The following is a 19,225-nucleotide window of genomic DNA, read 5'->3' as shown; positions in this document are numbered from 1 at the left end:
TTTTTAACATTTACCATTCAAATCCTGAGAAGAGACTTGAGGTGAGGCCGCCGACTGCTGAGCCTCAGCGTAGCTTGTACGTAGATGACGCTCTGCACTAAGACCGCATTGCTGTCTCTCTGTATGTCGATGTTAAAATGGTGAAACACTTTCACTAGATGAACCACTTTTCCAATGTACAGAGTATTTTTTGTCAACAACTGTTTGTGTGTTACTAGTTTCTAGTGCTGAGCGATCCTACAACGGCTGCAAAGAGCCACTAAGTGAGGCACACAGTTCTCCTGCCTCACCAGCCATGAATCCTAACAATGTCTACTACAGTATACCCTTGTTTTTCACGGGGGTTACGTTCCAAAAAGAACCCGTGATTGGCAAAATCCGTGAGGTAGAAACCTTTTTTTTTTTTTTTTACAATTATTATACAATTAAATACTCTATTATACATTGCCGCTGTCGTCCTTATGTTTTTTTCTTCCTTCTTTATGGAACGAACGGAAGATTCATTCATTCCGTAATGCCGACCTACAGCCGCATAGCTTTTAGCTTCCCTTAGCATGTCCAGAAGTTTAACTTTATCTGCGATAGATAGCATCTTCCGCTGCCTTTTGGTGCTTTTGTCGGTTCAGAGCGTTTTGTCATCATTATGGGTTTTAGAGAAACTCGAAATCGCAAGAGAATTTGCACGTACGTCGTGTAAATTTGGCAAGCTGTTTTATGTAAGTGTACATATTAAACTGTAACGTTATTGACGCACAGGTAGAGAAGAAGCGGAGTGACTTTTTAGCCAATCAGAATGCAGAGCACAATGCACCATGCAAATCCATGAAGTAGCGAAACCGTGAAAAGTAAACCGCGTTATAGCGAGGGATCACTGTTTACAGGATATGTGAACACTCAATGCCATGGCTTTTTGTGTGAAATTGATCCTCGTTCTCCGACCCTCTATCTTTTTAGCTCCTAGCGGTCGAGACAGAAGGCCTTCGATCTGTCCAAGATTTGATTCGGTTTCTATAAATCATTAAATCCGGACCTGCTTTACACGTAAAGATGTCTTAGATCCAATGTAGATGAATAAAACCTGACTTGACTCTCCTAGGCTCCATGGGGGGTGACTAGCAGTTAGCCTACTAGCAGTTAGGCTACTAGCATCAAAAGACTTTTCATGCTAGTTTGCAACAAAGGGTGACGTTTTAAATCAATTACAAGTCCAAAAAAACAGCTTTTCTCTGCTTAAAATGCAGCAGAACCCTGAGCACTGTTTACACTGCAGGCGATCCCAACCTCAACTTCCGTCTTCCAGTTTGTGCTGTTTTAAGTTAAAAAAAAAATTACAATCTATGTATGAACCTTAGATGATCTCCCTCCTCCGGATATTTCCTCGAGACGGGGACGTCTCACTCCCCTCGGGTTTTCCCCAATTCACTTTTTTTTTTTTTTTCTTGCACGCCGGCACTTCTGAGACTTTTAGCTAACTCCGCCGTTTAAGTATTACCCGGCGTGAGAAACCAGCGTTGCTTTGCGCGAACAAAAGTAAATCGAGGTGATAGCGTAAGCACTTTTTCCGCAGAGGCGGCGGCAAAATGTACACACACACACACACACACACACACACACACAGATGCCATTGACTTGTTTTTGTTTTGGACGAACGTGTTGACAGCTTGCGTCGCGCTCAACCTGATCAAGCGTTTTTTTCCGGAGCTAGCGGCGATGCTAACTAGCGCCGGTGCGTCCTCTGGACGAGCGTAGCGGCTTCCGGAGGACAATCCTGAAATAGCATCTTTGCTAAATGCTAAACTTTAGCGAGGAGGCCCGTCCTAGAGAGGAGAGCTATGGGCCTCTGTGTCTTTTTCTGCTTTTTCTTGTTTTTTTTTTAACACCACCTTCTCGCCGCCGCAGTGTTTCCCCCCTTCATCTGTTCTTTCCCTGGACGACCTCCGCCGTACCCCTTAGCATCGCCGCCCTGCCTCCTCCGCCGCAGAGTGTCACGGTGGACGCGAGATGGATGGGGAGCTTCAAAAAACCGAGGACAGGTGGGGCGGCGGCGGCGGCGGCGGCGGCGGCGAGCTAAAGAGAAGACATGGTGTCAAATATATAATGAGGCAGGAAGAGAAAAAAAGAGCGGAGTGGATGAAAGAGGGTGGAGGAGGAGGAAGCAAAGAAGGACCAGAGAGCCGAAGCATCACATGGAGGGCAAAGGAAATGTTTTCCCTTCTTTTTATTTTCCCCCAGTGTCACCCTGATTATATAACTGCCACGTGCTAAAAATAAAGCCTGCAGTACAAACTGTGAATGTGAATGTGTGTGTGTGTGTGTGTGTGTGAGATGCGCACACACAAAGGAATCTGCACACACAAATGCACACACACTTACAAAGACAGTCACGCATCCGACTGAGGCGCACACACACACACGAGCTGAGCGGTGTGTGTTTTTTTTTTTTTTTTTTTTGCGCAAAACACATTCATGCGAGCGCACGTACGACCCGTGTGGAAACGCTTCGGTTGCCATGGCGATGTGGCCTCCTTCGGATGGAGAGGAGAAGCGGTGTGACTTCCTGGAGGGACGCGGCGAAGCGAGGCTCGACGCTAGCGTGTTTCCCTTCACACGCAAAATCCCATCACGGGCTGGGATTTCGGCGGCGAAAAGGCCGGGCGGCGAGATCTGCACTTCCCCTGCACGCCGTTATCGGTAATCTCCTCGTGTTTCGCTCGCCTCCATCCGTCTGAGGCGTCTTACAGCTGCTTTCAACTGGTTTAGCGGCGCCGCTCCTGTAGCCAAGGAGCACATCACTTCCACTTCCGTCAGGAGGCCGGCCGGAGGAGCCGGGAGGCGGCGAGGGACCGGGATCATGAGATTCATCCCGGCGGCGGTCCGAGGTCGGAGCAGAGCGGGGAGAAGCCGCTGCCGGGAATAAACACTATTTTTCGCGCTATAAGGCTCACTTCAAATCCGGAGTTCTTGTCTCGTTGCCGACCTCCGACCAATTTTAGGTCCATCAAAAGTGTGACTTTGCTTAGCGACCGACCCGCCCCGATTGATTGATTGATTATCGGAGCGTTTCCACCTGACGTCGTGTTAAAGTCGGCAACGTCCGATGACGTTAGCTAATTAATTATCACACTAACTTCAGGCGTCTGCTATCGCCGGCAACTTTAAACTGCAGCGAGTCAGGAATGTTGGGGTTTTAGGTTGATGCTTGTTTGTGTTTGGGGTTAAAGGGGATTTTTTTTACATTACATTACATTTGGCAGACGCTTTTATCCAAAGCGACTTACAATAGAGGACATAAAGACCGCGAATAACACTTGTAAATACAAGATGCACAGGAAATATACAGAACAGTAAGCTTGATAAATAAAAAAAAATAAAAAAAAGCTGGGGCCTGCTTTGAGGTAATAGGTTTTTTAGGTGTTTTATTTATATAATAGGTGATAATAGGTGTTTTATTTATGCTAAGCTAACCTGCAGAAATAAGACATTTCAGTGAATTCAGTTAAAATGCAACAAATTGCGTCATTTTTTTCTTGTTTTTTTTTTTTTTTTTCAGTTTCAAAAGGGATATGTGCATATGTGTTCCTGCTTTTTTTTCAGTTTTTTGTTTTTTCGTCTTCTTTTGGCTGCAAGGCGAGGTAACAGTAAGCTGGGTTTTTTTTTTTTTTGTTTGTTTTTTTTGGGGGGGGACAAAGACGTACACATACGTACACACACACACACACACACACACACACATACACACTGCATAGCCTAACTTGCTGCCTAACCTGATCCGGGGCATCAGGTTAAAAAGTCCTGAAAGAGAAAAGTTTTTACCTGTTTCTTGAGGGTTGAGAGAGATGATGCTAGTCTTGTTGCTTCCGGAAGTTTGTTCCACCACTGAGGTAGTAGAACTGAGCAAACTGATTTTGTGGATTTGGGGTGCAAGGAATTCCGGGGTTTCACCTGGATTCGGCGGCAACGGGTTTATTGCAGGCTTGTGTGGCTGCGGCTGCGGCCGACAACACCCATGGCTTAATAAACGCACGTTTTTCCGTCAACCAGGTGTCTTTCTTACTAAAACGCTAAAGTACGTAGCACGTTTACCTGCGACGCTAGCGCTACGAACTGCGCTTCGGCGCAATATCACTGAGGACCCCATAAAATGGCAGCTGTTAAGAAACATGCTAAGCTGAAGTCAAACTCAAGGCAATCAGTCACAAAGTAGATGTTGGGAAAAGAGCGTCCGATAAAGAAAACAACCTGAATAAATCGATGGTACAGACAGCGAACAAAGCGAGATGAATAAGCTTTGACTAAACTGACTGTTTTGTTTTGCTTTACATATGTTTCATATGTTTTATCGTGCGCCTCGTGCATGAAAATAGACCCATTCATTGATTTTTGCACCTTATAATGCGGCGAGCCTTACGCTGCGCAAAAGACTGTATTTACATGTGATTGCATCATCTTTTTACCGTCACACACACTCACACACACACCGGACCTGAAGGTGAGAAACTGTGGCCCTCCTGCTACGGGAGGCAGATTGTGAGTGGGAGAAGCAAAGGAACAGCAACGCAAAAAAGCACCATGAAACCTCCGTAGAAAGAAAGATGTAAATAAAAAGCATGGCGGCGCTGATACTCGGAACTCGCCAATCCTTGCGCGCAAAAGATCATTTTTGACCGTCTAATTGTCGGAGGCTAACAGGCGGTGATGATGGGATGCGTCAGGAGCAAAATGTTGCGCCTCCCGGTCAAATCATCTCCGAAATTAGCACGTCAAACACAATTTTGCTCCGGAAACGGAGTCTGAGAAACGCGAGGCGACGTTGGCGGTCGTCTCTTCCAAGCAAACCCCCTCCTTCGCGTCAAACGCCTCCCCGACGCGATTAAGCCGAGCGAGAACCCGTCCACATTTGGTCAGCGGGCGTCTCGGGACGAGAGGCCGTAACCTTATAGCTCCCGCCGAGGCGTCTTGACCGGGCGGAGGAATGCGCTGAGGTTGGATTTTCCATCCCAGAACCCGCTTGAGCATCGGCGGCGACGAACGGCGGTCAGGATCGTCTGTCGGCAACAGGTGGCTCACGAGCCAAAAGCGGTCCGACGGCGACGTATATATATATATACTGCTCAAAAAAATAAAGGGAACACTTGAACAACACAATGTAACTCCAAGTCAATCCCACTTGTGTGAAATCATAGTGTCCACTCAGGAAGCAACACACATTCATTTGGACTTGTTTTAAGGACGTTACATCAAAGTTGGATCAGCCTGGAGTTTGTTTTTACACTTTAATTTGGAGTGAGATTCCTAATCCAGACCTCCATGGGTTGATACAATTGATTTCCATTGATCATTTTTGCATGATTTTGTGTAAAGAGCAAAGTATTTCATAAGAATATTTCATTCATTTAGATCTAGGATGTGTTTTTTAAGTGTTCCCTTTATTTTTTTGAGCAGTGTATATATTTTCTGTCATTTAGAAGCACGGGACGATCCATCACCTCTAACGCCCGAGTATAAAAACACCAAATATCCGTCCATCGCTGATCTTCACCACCTTCTTGTCCTCACCAGAACCTCTGCTTTTACATATTCTCATCAATAGCATCTGGCAGCTGCTCATCTGGTTATTTATACTTGTATATTCTGTTAAATTCTATATAATTCTCATAGAGAACAAAATGAACATTAGAAATACAATATCAGATATATATGGCAGGATACATATGGACACTTCAGTGGACACACTGGATCTGAAAGCTAAGTGGGAACTGGAATCTAATGCCGTGATTGCTGCTGGAGAACGGGAGAGTTCTTGGGCAAAAATGTTTAAGCAGCCCAACATGGAGGGAGTTCAGCTGGAAGTTAAGAATAAGGTATTTTAAAACTCCCTTGATAATAGCTTCTTATGATAATAACTGTTCTCCCCTGTGTTGGAGGGGCTGTGGCACAATTTTTTGGGACTGTCCTAAACTGATGAAATTCTGGCAAGAGGTAAAAGAAACAAATAAGTGAGATTTTAAAACTAAACAGACCAATTGATCCACAGCAATTTATTATGGGTACAGCATCAACAAGCGATTTAAGGAAAAAACAGGTGTTTTCGCTTAGAGTTCTTCTATTAATTGCACATAAAATGATCCCAGTAAACTGACTCAAACCCCACAAACCTACTGGACCAGCGGCGTCAGAGGCTGAAGGATGGAAACTGCATGGAACGCATTCAGAACTGTGCAATATTTCATTTCATAACAGCTACACTACAATTTTTCCTTTTATCATACTATTGTGCACTCCTTACCTCACTTGTTACTAAGACACTTATAGTTTTTATCACTTGTTTACGAAGACACTTTATAGTTTCACTGAGACACTTTATAGTTTATAGTTTATTTTTATTTCTAATTCTGCCTTTTTCTTTTTATTATTTATTACTGTTATATTTTCTGTAACTCTGGCACAACAATTTCCTTCGGGATTAATAAAGTTGTTCTTATCTTATCTTATCTTATCTTAACAGCAAACTTACGACTTCAGACAGACCTATATCTTGACAAATGGGCACCCATTAAAAAATATTTGGAGAGTTGAAGATATTATCTCTATTTGACTGAGTTAGATGTTTTTTTGTGTTTTTCTTTTTTTTTTTTAAGTTTTATTTTATTTTCTGCTTGCTATTGAGGAAATAAGTGACCAAAAAAGAATATTTCATAATGCGTATCTTGTTATGAGGTTTTGTAAGAATGTGTATGACTCTGTTAAGGAACCTGTTCTAATAAATGTTCAAAAAAAATTCTATATAATTGTTCATATAAAATCTCTATATTATCAATTCTGTTGAGGTTCTGTATGAGACATGAAAAAAAATGCATTTATCTGTAAATACTTCTGCTTTTTCCGCTTTTGGTTAGATGCTAACTGCATTTCGGACGATGATAGTAAAGTTGGATCTAATCTAATGCGGTCCTTCAGTTTTGTAAAAACATACAGGGGCAAAAAAAAAAATAAAACAGGCAAAGTCACATCGTCTCCAAGTAAAAATACACCACCTTCAAACCTTCAAACCTTGAAAACTCACCGCCGGCTCTCGAGAAGCCGCGATCGGTTGTTAGCGCTCGGATCGCCTCGCTTCAAATCCGCCCTTTTCTCACCCTTTCATTCGAAAACGCCGCTTTTTTTTCCATCCACCAAACAATCCGGGATGAACACATTATGCTTTCCATTTGTGCTCCTTTTTCTCTTTGACTTCGCTCGGCGCACAAAGAAATTCCGGACCTCCGACACGCGAGCGATTAAAAAGAAAAAAAAACAACCCGGCAACCTTTTGTATGAGAGGAGGGAGGCGGTCGGGAGCGTACAAGTATTTGAAATAATAGCCGCTAAGTCACGCTCCGCTGCGTAACAAAGCCCCTACGTGTCCTCTTTTAAACTCCGTGATTATTTTTAGCCGAGCCTCGCGAGATGGTCCGCGGGTCGCGGGCCGGTGGTTCAAGGCGCTCGCCAAATTATGCGTCACTGCTACTTTATTACTCACAGCAACATTCTGACGACGGCACGCTAAACCCTGCCTTTCCCGTTTTCACGACGATGAATTTCTTAAATTAGCCGTTTGTTGTCCGGCCGATTTTAGCGCCACCCTTGCAAGAATCCTCTTCATCTAAAGCCAGGGTGTCCTTCTCACATTGCCGGCGAGACGCAAATTTCACTACTCGCCCCTTAAGGTATGCTAGCGGTCGTAGCGGCGCCTCCGGGTCGCCCGGGTCACGCGTCCCCGACCACCTGCTCGTGGACCGTTTAGCGACGAAGAAGCTATTGAACATTTCCGGCCGATACGTTGACACATATGAGGTGCGGATCTTTCAATTTATGAATCTGGTAAATAATTTTTCCGACACGTTTATAGACGGTACGAACAATGATGGGAAATGTATAAAAAATCAGGGTGAAATTCCATGAAAAGTATGAAAGCGGCGATAAACAAGCTAATCATTTTAAGGCTACGGAGCTCCAAAGTATCTCCTGTCAGCGGGAAGAAAAAAAAAAAGTGAATTACTTTCTCCTTTGCAGCCGAGCCAACGGTAATACAATTTATCTTATTTTTTAGAAGCGTAGAAGGATCGTAATTGGACGTTAAAGGTCACTTCGGTGACACTGTTTCTAATTTCTTGTGTGAAAGTTTACAAACATTCTTTAAATGAAGTGTTATAAAAATGAACTGGAAGTAGACTATTATTTACAGTTATTATTATTATTGCTTTTTGGTCAATTCCTACCGCTGCATTATGCAAAATGGTAATGCTGAAAAAGAGGTGTCTGATTGATTTAATATAACATTATTTTATTATAAATACTGTCATTTCCAGACACTTGAGCGCACCTGAATATAAGCCGCGGTTAAAAATAACAAAATAATGTGTGCAAATATAGGCCTTGCCTAGAAGCTGCAGGTGTCCACGTAAAAGTATTTCATATTAAATTATTAAATATTAATATTAAATATTGTTAGATATGAAATATTGACATGAGATATTTACACGCAAATTTTCTTTTTCTACTTTTAATCATATACGTATGGGTAACGTCCAAAAAGTTTTTATTATTATTATTATTGCTTTTTGGTCAATTCCTACCACTGCATTATGCAAAATGGTAATGCTGAAAAAGAGGTGCCTGATTGATTTAATATAACATTATTTTATTATAAATACTGTCATTTCCGGACACTTGAGCGCACCTGAATATAAGCCGCGGTTAAAAATAACAAAATAATGTGTGCAAATATTGGCCTTGTCTAGAAGCTGCAGGTGTCCACGTAAAAGTATTTCATATTAAATCATTAAATATTAAATATTAATATTAAATATCATTAGATATGAAATATTAAATAACATTAGATATTTACGCTTCATCCCCATGTAGACTGGCTTGGGAGCCTACACTTCTCCTGGAACCGAGCTAACTAGCTTGAGCCTGCTTTAGGCAATAAAATAACTATACATGATAATGTATAGTTATATATAATAACTAGCTTGAGCCTTGCATTCGTGATCTCATTATTTCAGTCACTAACCTCAACTAGTGACCATAGGTGACCATTGACCAAGTTACGAACAGAATGTTGGACATGACGGGGTCGATACTCCCGAATCATTCACTCCCAAAATTGGCATTTACATTTATCTTTTTTCTTTTTTTTTTTTAAAGAACGCCAGACGTTTTTATTCTCGGTGTCGCCCCTTCGGATTTTTTCGGATCAAGAGGCGCTTCGGCTCTCCAACGACGGCGGCTCTCGCAACCGAGGGCTGCTTTTCGCTCTCATTTTCCATTCATTCTGATCCAAATGGAATCGGAGGCCTGCGAGAATTGAACCCGAGCCTTGAGACCGGAGAAAAATAGCGTACGCTTTGTGTTTTTTTTTTTTTTTGTCGGTTTGTTTGTTTGTTTTTGCAGCCGATGAAGATGTAATTATACACGTTGACGAAGCGGCTACAATAGCGCTCAGTGTCAGAAATAATTCTGGGTAATTTTCTCGCTAATATTCCTCCTCGCAGAAAATCACCGCGTACTCAGTAATCCAGAAAATGTAACAAAGGGCGCAGAATGAGCTTCTGAATGAACGTGTTTACTCGAGCTGGAGCTAATTATCATCTCCACATGTTCTTCTTACATTCCCTTTATCAATTTCCTTTCTTAATCAGGTGTTTAACATAAAAAAGTGGTTTAAAAAAAATCATTACGGCGGATGGTGGAGCTGTGTTTTTATTTTTTTTTTAATTAAAGCACGGCATAAAGCGTTACAATCCAAGGATTGACAGCCAAGAAACTCTCGTCCAGACGGATTTTTTTTTTTCCTCCTTAGAAGATCCTTCGAGTAGAGCCGATTTTTTTTACGATCCTTCGAAAAAACGGCGGTCGGATTCCTCACCGGTGCTCGTTCGTCACACGAGACGCCCAAATTACAACACAAAGCGGCCTTTTCGGCGCAAAGCCGGACCCCGAAAAGCCAGATTTTGGGGCGACGGGTCGCTTTTGCTTTCGCACATCTCCTTGGAAACGACAGATCGGGAATTCGTCCGCCACATCGATGACATCATCACCCATCGGATTCCGTATCTTCGGTTATTCCAACTCACGATTTCGAAACCGTAAACGGAACCCGGCAGTTTCACGGATGATTACATCGCGCCGTCGCTGTTTTTTGGCCGCGGGCGAGGTATTAATCTGCCTGAGTATTCTTGGGGTGGCGAACACCTGTACTAATCTTGGCCAGAATGATGTCCGCGATCCATTATATGATGATTAATTCACCATCCGCCTCGCGTCCCCGTAACCGGCCGCAGATGTACATTCATCACGGCCCTCGTCCAGCTTCTTTCTTTTTCATTGAGAAATCTGAGCGCCAGGAGGATTTTAACCTGTGCATTTTACGCCCTGTTTTTTTTATTTTTTTTTTTTTTTTTCCAGCCCACCAAACTATTTTCTTAAAATCTTTTAAGTATTTTCAATCAATTTTTTTTTTTATTTCTACTTTATTTAACAAGGAAAGTCCAACTGAGATTAAAAACCTCTTTTTTAGATTTAGAAACGCCTTATTTTTTTTCCTTTTGTTTAATTTTGTATGAATGATTACATACAAAGTAATGTCAGCACATTTATATGATCATTCAAGATTTTAAAGTTGAAATAAACTGCCCAAAAAATTTAAAAATTTAAATTGTAATTGTCGTTTTGTTCAATTTAAACAATACCTAGTTGGCCCGCGCATAAAAAATAAATAAGAAATGTGGCCCGCCAGCCAAAATAATTGCCGAGCCCTGGTATATCGGCTAAGCTGAGGATGGCGTGACCTCGAGGAAAACAAATATATCAATATAATGATATGAAAACCAGTTATTACTATTAAATCTTAACCTGGAAAAACCCCACTTTGATTTTAAAGTAAAGCAATACCCAATTCAATGGTAATTATTGATTACCAGAAAAGTAAATAAACACCCCGCGGTTTACGATCAATAGCATCTTGCTCTGCGAATTTATTGATGCGAGCCCTTGTTGAATTTATAATCTATTACTTCAGTCGCTCCTCGTTTGACGACGACGATCCTGTCGTTGAATTCGTCGTTAAACCCAAATCGTCATATATAAGTAGAATTAGCCTCACGGTAGCCTAGCTTAAATTTAACCCTCTGTCGTTAGCCGAGGCTAATGTTGACAATAGAGTTGGTTTTGTTGTTATAGATCTTTTATGATAACATTATCTTCCAATTGAAAGCGGTAAACCTTTTCCTTTCTTCTACCTGTACTGTGCTCACTTTTAGCCTTTTAGCCTTTTAGCCTTTTAGCCATTTAGCCTTTTAGCTTGGACTTCACTCCCTTCCTCATGTTGCCTGACGATCTTAAGCTTCGTTTCTAAATCAATCGCTCCTCTTTGCTTCTCGGTAGAAGATCCACGAGCAGAACTGGTTGCCTTTCTTTTTCCCGACATCTTCAGGAGATAAAATAAATCGATAGTACTGTCGAAAAATCGCCGGACTCGGCGCAAATACATTGCCGTTGCAACTTCGAGATATTTTCGTTAAACGAATATTGGTCAAAGTTGGGGTAAACCGAGTACCTCGCTACCGCAATTTCCGGCCGGTAAGCCGCGACTTTTTTCACGTAAACAACGATGTGGCTAATATATGGACTTTGAGTGGGGGACGCGAACGAGCTTCACGGCGCTAAAACGTTTATCCTCGTCACATCGGACCGATGAAACGACCAAGAAATTCTGACTCCTTTGAACTCCGACACCGAAGAAGACGACTTTGACGGTTTTAGTGTGCAAGAGGAAGCCCGAGTTAGCGACCGGCTAGCCGGTGCGGCTAATATTGAGGTGTATTATTGTTGACTGACTTAGTTACAGGAATTTTATTTGTATTTCAGACTTTTTGGGGATTTATTTCTAATTTATTAAACATGTATATCATCTTGTGACTTAATGACGCTGCTATTTGAAACACGCCGCATAAAGGAGGACCTGCTCTGATACAACTACTAAAAAAACGCAGGTTTGAATCAAAGATTACAAACCAAAAATAAAAAAAGAAATCCAAACCTTTAGTCAAGTGGTATGAAGAGGTTTGAAGATTTTTTTTTTTTTTTTAAGCTTGAATAAAAACGACACGGTTTTGAAGCGGCGCAGACGAGAGTTCAGAGCGCGTCGCCGACTCGTTTTTTTTTTTTTTTTTTCCTCGTGGAAGCTGTTTTTTCTTCAGTGGATGTGAGTAAAAAGTCTGGCGCCGTTCGAGCTCAGACAATGTTAGCTGAGCCGCAGCTGGAGCTTTTGCAACTTACAAAAGAAGAGCGGTAACGTTAGAAAAAAAAAAGAAAGGAATCTTTGATAAGGACGGTAGAAACCCGAGAACATCAGTGAGCTTTGACTTGTGTTCCTTCAGAAAGGCGAGGCGGCGAAAAACGATACCGCCGCAAACGGGAAAGGGCGTTTGATAGTGTGGAGGGGGGGGCGACTCGCCGTCTTGCAGACACGTTGGCGATTTCGATGCTGCTTTTCATGTTGGAATTGTGAATTTGAAGCCTCCTGGCTATTTCTTGATACTAAGCTAGTAAAATGTAGTAATATAGGGATGACACTACTAGCTTCTTCTACTTTTTTCCTTCTTCAGCCCTCGCTTCGAGCGTGACTTCATCGGTTTCCTGCTCTTGAATTGAAAAAAGATAAAACCTTATAACTGATCATTTTCCATCCACTTGGTTTTTTTTAAGTTACCTTTAAAAGCTGAGGGTTGATGCAAAAAAGCAAGACTGTGACGTGGAGTTTTATCGTATCAGCCTTTGCTAGCCATCTAGCTAGCATCACATTTAGCTCGCTGACAAGAAAGATTCCTATAAAACCAGTCAGAATAGATGTTGAGAGTCATTATCACAATTACAAATGCACTTAGCGTTAATGTTAACGTTTAATCCACTTTGGTAGAACCTATATCATCGTGTTTGTCAGACTAGCGGTAGCAAACGCGCTAGTTGCTGGTGCAGCATAACAGCGCGGCTAGCAGGGTAGCCTACTGAACCGCCACTGAGCATTAAAAGCAACGCGGTGCCTATTTTGTTTACTTTACGGCACTCGGTTTAAGCCGGTTAGCGAGCGGTGATGGTTTTCACAAAGCACTTTGTTTCTTAAGTTTCAAAAAGTACAGACTCTATTTATGGACTAAGGACTGAATTATTTTTGTTATTGTTCTCCTTTTTTCTCCATTTATTAACTGTTTATCATTTTTGCCGGCCTCTATTACTTTTGTGAGACACCTAAGACAGTGTTTCCCAAACTTTTTTGAGCCACGGCACATATTTTACATTAGAAAAATCACACGTCACACCACCAAATAAATATGTCAAAAACAGCTTTTAACAAATTAGAATGAAACAAGTCTCAATTTACTTTGTGTGAAATCTAATATATCTAATATCTGTAGATTTGTCAAGTTACAATGCAAATTTCCCACTGATGTGCAACTTTTCCAGAAGACTTTTTTCAATGTCTTAGTCTGAAAATGGTATTATTGGAGAGAACTCTATTTCTTTATCAACGCCAGAGCCGAACATTTCCTCTCCAATGATTTTTCCGGCAGGTAGTATTAATGTTTTGTTTGGATTCAGATATGAGTTCAGCAACTTTATAGCAGCTTTCACTGCTTTCTCACTCGTCTTGCTTGTTTTCAACAATGCTACTTGTTTGTTTACGCAGATACAAGTACTTTTTATGTTAAAAATGTGTCACGCAAAGCGTCACTAATCCCTCTGATACACAGATGCACAGGTTCATTCACTTCCCGTTGCCATGGAATGGACACGCTGCCCACATAGACATAGGAAGACACATTATTTGCGTTGGATAGGTAATTTTCGGACCAATCGGGTGAAAGTGGTCATTTTTCCACGGCGCACCTGACGATCTCTGATGGCACAGTGGTTGGGAAACACTGACCGAAACCATCGCTCTCCACCGAGCCAAGGTAGATGTTCAGTGCTTACAAGTCCTACAAGCAAGACACTCATTTTTGTTTTTTAAGGGAGTTTTTCAAGGGGATTGGAGGTTGAAATCTTGGCTTCCCAGAGATCAGTTCCTCAAAGGAACAGGACAGGAAGTAGAAGGGAAGGGCGTCTCCAGATCTCCACGCAAGCATACCGCTACCAACTATTTGGGGATTTTTTGGGGGTTGCGTTGGGCAGGAGGGCCAAGATTATCCTTGCGCTTATTGGGGAAGAGGCGGGATTCTTCCAGAGGCCGACGACCGTTAGCGCTCTCATTCCCACGTCTGGTCGATCCAATTGTCCAACGGCAGAAGATGCAGAAAAGCCTCCCCTGTCAAGGACGAACCAGGGACCTTCTTGTTGTACAAGCTAAATTGCTAACCTCGGTGCTCGTTCTTCCCTTGTTCAGTCGCGCTGAAGTCGAGAATGCGGCGATCGTATTTGTGTTCTGACCAAACCTACAAAGGAAGCGCTGGTTTCACTTCCATCTTTTCCGCAGGAAGAACTGCAGTCACAAATATTGGGGTTTATATTGATGCTTGTTTTCTGTGTGATTCAAGGGTTGCTGGGAATGATGTGGTTTGGGGTTTTGTACTTAAAAGACCTTAAGACACTTTCTAGCTTTGACTTGTTACTTTGACACTTTATAGTTTTATTTGTATTTCTTACTCTCCCCCCTTTTTTATACTGTTTATACAATTTCCTACTATTATTTATTATTGTTATGTTTTACTTGAAACTCTGGCACAACAATTTGCTTCGGGATAAATAAAGTTGTTCTCATTCTTAATTATATTGGGAAGTTAGTTGTATTGCAGGCTCGTGTGGCGTGGCTGTGGCCGACGACAGCTATCGCTCATTAAAACAGACGTTTCACCGTCAACATTATATCCCTATTCATGTTGAATAAAAGAAACGAGAAAGAAATGTAGACCGCTTTAAAAAATAAAGGGAACATTCAAACACCACAAACTCCAAGTCTGTGAAATCAAACCGTCCACTTTGGAAAAAACACGGATTCATTTTTACTTATTTTAAGGACATTACATGTGTTTTTCTACTTTCATTTTGAGTTTTGTCTCCAAATCCAGACGTCTATGGGTTCATACATTTGATTTCCGTGGATCTTTTTCATGTGATTTTGTCGTCGGCACATTCAACCATGTCAAGAGCAAAGTATTTCATACAAAATATTTCATTCGTTCGGATCTCAGATGTGTTATTTTAGTGTTCCCTTTATTTTTTTTTTTGCAGCAGTGTGGTTCAACTTGCAACAAAGACTTCTTTTATTAACATCTAAACAGCGCTCGCTGGTTTAGTGACGTAGCTTTGACAACGAGAGGTGGTTGTTGCCAATACGCTGCATATTTTAGCTGAAAAAACTCAAGCGGCTAATCAGCGTTGAAGAGGTGCTATGTTTTTAATTTATTTGCCTTCATGAAAACATTTTTCAAACCAATAAAAGGGAAGTGCACGTCACACGCCTGACTTTGTGCCGAAAACAAAACCTCAATGCAATCCTCGTCCGGCTAATTTCCACCTGTCGTCATCGCTCTACTGTTAGCTGCTACTATTAGCTGCTACTGTTAGCTGCTACTGTTAGCATCCACTTGCATCATAGCATCATCATAACATCAACGAGTTTGCATCATCGTTGGAATCTCCCATTTGACTTGTTTCGTTGTCACTATTTATATTGTTGTTTAGCTCTAGTTGTGCATTTTTCACCCTCACTGACCCTTGTTGTTGTTGTTGTTGTTGTTGTTGTTGTTGTTGTTGTTGTTGTTGTTGTTGTTGTTGTTGTTGTTGTTGTTGTTGTTGTTGTTGTTGTTGTTGTTGTTGTTGTTGTTGTTGTCATCGTCTCCTTATCTGCTGTCTATTCACTCATGGATTTTTATTTGTTTTTTGGCCTGCTATATCCTGTCTTCTGCCTTTCTATTTATACTTTATACAAATATTTATTTTCTTTTTCTTTATTTATTTATCTTTTTCTTTTATTTTTCTTTATTTATTTTCTTTTTCTTTCATTATTTTCTTTTTCTTTACTATACATTTTATTACACATTTTTATTCAACATTTTAAGCTGCTGTGACAAAGGAATTTCCCCTAAATAAAGTTGATCTTATCTTATTGACTCATTTTACTACAAACATACAAGTTGTAAAATCCGAGAGAAGCAAAAATATAAGATTTCAACCGGAGCCCAGAAAGTGTGGAAATTCTTTCACATTTTTTTTTTTTTTGGTAATTTATTCAAGTAAAACCCTGAAATACGGGAGCGACGGTAAATCGCGGGCGACGAAACCTTTTCATGAAACGCCCGTCCTGCATTTTTAAGGAATAAAATCTTCCGTCCGTCCGTCTCGCTCGGCCGCCGCCCTCCCATCCCGCCTGACAGCAATTAAAGCGTGTATGCATGTATGTGTGTGTGTGTGTGTGTGTGTGTGTGTGTGTGTGTGTGAGTGACAAAAACCTATTGGACACACATTGGGGTGGAAAAAAAATATAAAAACTGAAAGACATGAAGAGGAGATGAAGGAGGCGGGTGTTTCGCTCGCCGCCAAAAGGTGAATCCCTATTTATGGACCGCAATTATCATTATATAAGAGCTCAATTATTCAGCGGCAGCTCTTTCTGCTTTTCATCTATTAGTCATAGGTGAAAGAGCCCCACGCGCACAACAAGTGAACGTCTGTGTCTGTGTGTGTGTGTGTGTGTGTGTGTAGTTCTTTCGACACAATTCTGTTTCATACCTGCTGTTGCAGCCGGAATATTACAGCTCCTAATGAAATCTGGTAGCCGGTGTACAATCTCTTATCAATCTATACTCCCGCCCCCGCCGCCGCCGCCGCCGCCGCCGCCGCCGCCGCCATCATCAGTAGGCAACAGAGATTCTTTACTACTTTTTCTCCTTATTGACATTTTGATGAAATGGCCGGGCCGTGGATGACAGGCAGCAGATTCCCATTAGCCGGGGGCCGCCATGCAGCGCGCCGCCCTCTGAAGACAAGAAATACCATGTTTAACCAGAAGCCATCAACAGACCTGCACCTCCACCTCGCCTGTCTCACACACACACACACACACAGTAACACACACCCGGTCCGCGGGCACACACTCCACTTTTTAATCCGGGCGGGCTGAGAAGCAGGGCCGAACTTCAAACGCGGCGAGATTAAAAGCGCCGACGTCCGCCTTCATCTTCATGCCAAATTATCTCGCCGGCGTCCCGAAATGAGGAGCGAAAAAAAATACGTCTAACGTTGCGGGTTTTTTATTTTTTATTTTTTTTATTTTGACGGATCGATATGGCTCGATTAACGGTACGATAGAAAAAAAAAAAAAGGGAAAACTCGTAATCTGACGTCCGCTGATCGACAGATCAGATATTGATGACGGATCATCAATAGTTTCCATTTCCAGAGGATTTCTAAGTGTTAGGTTTTCACGGTTTATTTTTCTTGATTTCAGAATCAGAATAGTTTATCGATCCCCTCAAAGCGGCTCACAGAATAAAGAGGAATCCAAATAAAACAAATAGAATAATAAAGAATAAAATAGATATATGTATTTACAAGTACCTGTATATGTAAACATGTGGTATTTATGTGTATAAATCTGGATTATTGCACAGAAAAAAACAATTTTTTTTATGGAACATCTGGTGCTAATTTTGTTTTCCAACAAAGAAAATGATAATATTCTGAATATCTACTTGAAATGTAATTTTTCACGTACTAATAAATTTGCAGTCATCATCAGACTTACAGCGGATTTTGCTCTATTTAATTCCGTACACATAAAGCTAATTATGTTTTTTTTTTTTTTTATGGAAAAATTAAGACTTTTGTGTTTTTCATTGAAACGTCCCCCAATTTATAGCCATATGTTGATTTTTTTTTGTTACGTTCATTCAGATTTATAATGAAGAGAAACTCAATTTCAAATATTCAGACACTTTTCATTATAATCTCAGAAATGCAGAAATGAAAATGATCGCAATGAATCTCAAAGAAATAAAAATATGTTAATAAACACAGACGGTTCCATTCGTATGCAAACACCCTTAAAAAAACCCCGATTGTGATGTGATATAAAAATGTGCAAAAGTACAAATGAACGGTTTCTATAAAAGTTTCAAATTTAAGACGGATCGAAAATCCACGTTGGCATTTTGACACCGAACGCTAAGCTAAGTATGCTAAAGTTAGCCTTCGGGAAAAACAACAAATTATCCAAGAATTAAAAGAACGCGTTCCCCAAAAACACTGCACTTTTTTTTATACGTATGTTCGGATTCGATCTGACATGAAGGAGCGGTTTTATTTATTTTAAATTTATACATTTTGCAGAAAAGACTGACGGCTCGGCGTGAAACGATGAGCAGCCTCTTCAGGCGCTCTGCTGGACGCCGGACGGGTTTGACGCTGACATTTAGCCGCCGTCTTTGGGCTCATGTCACTATTGGCTTGCGGGTGGACGTCACACACACACACACACACACACACACACACACACACACACACACACACGGTCACACACACCTGGTTGTGACCGTCCCCAGTTCCCACATCGTGAAATGAAGATTGAAGATTTTGACGGTAAAATCACTGCCTGGGTAAATTCAATTCCAACTTCTCCTCCTCTTCTTCATCCTTTACCTCTTTCTCCTCCTCCTTTTCTTCCACCTCTTCCTCCTCCTCTTCTTCATCCCCTACTCCTCTTTCTCCTCTTCTTCTTCTACCTCTTCATCCTCCTCCTCTTCTTCCACCTGTTCTTCATCATCTTCCTCCACCTCCTCCATCTCTTCCTCCTCTTCTTCATCCTCCTCCTCTTCTACTTCTTCCTCTTCCAGCCCTTCCTTCTCCTCTTCTTCGCCTCCTCCTCCTCTTCTTCATCCCACTGCTCCTCCTCCCTCTCTCCCTCCTCTTCTTCATCCTCCTCTTCTTCATCTTCATCATCCTCTTCCTCTCTGTCTTCCTCCTCTTCTTCCTCCTCCACCTTCCTACTCCTTCTCGTCATCATCTTCCTCTTCTTCCTTCCTCTATCTCCTCCTCCTTTTCTTCCACCTCTTCCTACTCCTCCTCTTCTTCATCCCACTTCTCCTCCTCCTTCTTCCACCTGTTCTTCATCATCTTCCTCCACCTCCTCAATCTCTTCCTCCTCTTCTTCATCCTCCTCCTCTTCTACTTCTTCCTCTTCCAGCCC

General features: G+C 41.7%; 1 protein-coding gene across 8 annotated transcripts in view; it reads right to left on the bottom strand.

Moving 5' to 3' along the window:
* The window catches only part of slc8a3 (solute carrier family 8 member 3), a 174,163-nt gene that overhangs the window by 108,743 nt on the left and 46,195 nt on the right, over positions 1-19,225 (bottom strand). The gene's annotated exons all lie outside the window — the stretch shown is intronic.

Source organism: Fistularia commersonii, chromosome 1 (genome assembly GCF_037954325.1).
Source record: "Fistularia commersonii isolate RoL2024-O1a breed Wild chromosome 1, RoL_Fcom_v1.0, whole genome shotgun sequence".
Taxonomy (NCBI): domain Eukaryota; kingdom Metazoa; phylum Chordata; class Actinopteri; order Syngnathiformes; family Fistulariidae; genus Fistularia; species Fistularia commersonii.
Note: the sequence above shows the minus strand (reverse complement) of the source record. Positions and strands in the feature narration are given on the sequence as shown.